We start from the raw sequence: 2590 nt of genomic DNA on the forward strand, positions 1-2590 counted from the left end.
GTTGGTTCTGCCACTCCAGAATTCAATTTGAGTCATTATTTTAAAGTTGTTTGGAGGGGAATTTAAGAGAGCTGAGGTGAGTCCCTGCCTTTATTCTGCAATCTCGGCTCTGTAACCCTCCCCCTGGCTTTCCATTAGAGTGTAAGCTCCTCGAGGGCTGAGATGTTCTTTTGTTTTTTTTTTTTATCTATTCCCAGCATTTAGCATAGTGACTCATTAATACTGAGACACTTAATGATTTTTTGTTATTGTTTGATTTAATTCTGGTCTTCCTGACTCTGAATCCAGTGCTATATCTACTAAGCCACCTAGTTCCATTTTAGAGAAGTGTGAAAGATAGGGGAATAATTCACCATTTCTCATGATTTGAATGGGTTAGAACACTGTAGATAGTAAGAGTGCTAAGGAAAAAAAAAACAGCAACAACTCATGAACATAACTTCTATGTGAACCAGGCAAAGAGAAGTTGAACACATACACACACATATTCAAACACTGAGAGATAAAAAGAAGTTTGGTAGAGAAATATACTTGATTCACTAAGGAAATAGAAGAAGACAAAAAAAAGTAGAGAAGGTAGTTTATGATTGTGTGGTAGCATTTTGAAGGGGATACTCACAAGCAAAACAAATTGAAGTAACAGAGGGCAGATAGTAAATGAGGGGTTAAAAAGAAATACATACATACTATATATATACATATATGTGTGTATATATATGTATATATATGTGTGTGTGTATATATATACATATATGTATATATATGTATATATATATTTGGATATGTTCTGGGTTAAGAAAAGAGAGACAGAGTATTGGGATCAGACTATTTATAGCACTGGTCTCCTTCCCTTTTCTTTGCCACCATTTTAAATAAAAGTGTAAGAGAGGAAGAAGAGGGGAAAATACTAGATATAATGGAGGGAAAACTAAAATGAACTATTATGACAGGATTTTAATAGGATGAACTAATATATCAAATGCAGATCCTTGGAGTAGAAAAAAAATAGAAAGAAGACTTTCTCACAAATTACTTTTTTAGACAAATACTAACCTATTACACAAATCAGGGAGAGATGAAAGAGAAGAAAACTTTAAATCAGTGTTTCTAATGAATATAATTGCCAAAGTATTGATTAAAATAAAATATTAATGAAGACTATAGCAATATATCTTAATTTATTTATTATTTTTTTTTTCACTAAGTGTGGTGACTTGATTGATTGTATAAAATATATGACTCTAGGCTTCTCCCCACTACTACAGGGGTGCTTTGGGACAAGGATCTGAATGGGACATAGGATCCCTAGGTAGGTTAGGACTGTGGGCTCCCCAGAGGTGGATCTCCTTTTTTGACTGGGCATGAAGATCCATGGCTTTCCACTTTACTCCTTGTAGGTCATATAGACCATGAGGTCTATTCCCCAGTTGCTATAGCTATAATCACTGTCATAGCAGGAAATGAGCTTGACAAAATGGTTGTTGAGGGCAATACAAGTGCCAGCATCAAAGGTAGAAAAATAGGTTGCTGCTAAAGTCACAGGATACAACCTGGTCTCCTTTGTGTAGCCCAAGATGCATTTCAAGGGTTCTTCTGATGCTTGCTTTACCACTTTCTTGAAATCATCATATTTGGCAGGTTTCTCCAGGTGGCAATTCAGATCCACAACAGATACACTAGGAGTAGGAACATGAAAGGCCATGCCTGTGAGCTTCCCATTCAGCTCAGCTATGACCTTGCCTAAAGCCTTAGCAGCAGCAGTGGAAACAGGGATGATGGGCAGCACCACACCCATCACACTGTAGCTTGCCACAGGGGTCATCTACTATATTTTGGGTAGTAGAAATGGCATGGACTGTAGTTATGAGTACTTCTACAATGCCAAAGTTGTCATGAATGACCCTGGCCAAAGGGGCCAGGCAGTTGGTAGTGCAGGAGGCATTACTGACAATCCTAAGTGAATTATCATATTTTCTCATAGTTCACTCCCTTCATGAACATTGGGGCATTAAAAGAAGGGGCAGAGATTATGATCCACTTGGCTCCACCCTTTAAGTGAGCCCCAACCTTTTCTATGGTAGTAAGGACACCAGTGGACTCTACAACATACTCGATTCCAGCACCTCCCCATTTAATATTGGTGGGATACCACTCTTGGAAGATGGTAATGGCTTTTCCATTGATCACTAGTTTTCCATTTTCAGCCTTGACAGTGCCTTTGAACATGCCATGGGTGGAATCATATAGCAATGTGTAAACCACGTAGTTAAGGTCAATGAAGGGTTCATTGATGGAAATGATGTCTACTCTGCCTGAGGTGAATGTAGCCTGGGTCACTAGGTGCCCAATATGGCCAAAACCATTGAATCCAACCTTCACCATTTTGTTTCAGGGATGTGACTAAAGCAACAGATCCTGGCACCATCATTAGGCTGGATTTCAATTAAGAATATGAATTTGGTTTAATATTAGGAGAATTACAAACATAATAGGCCATACTAATAACAATTTAAAAATAATAAAAATCACAAGAATTTGGGGAAATTTTTTTACAACAATGCAATATCAATTAATGTTAAAAGCACTCAAA

General features: G+C 37.5%; 1 pseudogene; it reads right to left on the reverse strand.

Annotated features, from left to right (window-relative positions):
- Positions 1-1384: 1384 nt before the first annotated feature.
- On the reverse strand, positions 1385-2382 carry LOC114033820 (annotated as a pseudogene).
- Positions 2383-2590: the final 208 nt, after the last annotated feature.

This window comes from Vombatus ursinus, unplaced genomic scaffold, assembly GCF_900497805.2.
Source record: "Vombatus ursinus unplaced genomic scaffold, bare-nosed wombat genome assembly UNPS02007460.1, whole genome shotgun sequence".
NCBI lineage: Eukaryota > Metazoa > Chordata > Mammalia > Diprotodontia > Vombatidae > Vombatus > Vombatus ursinus.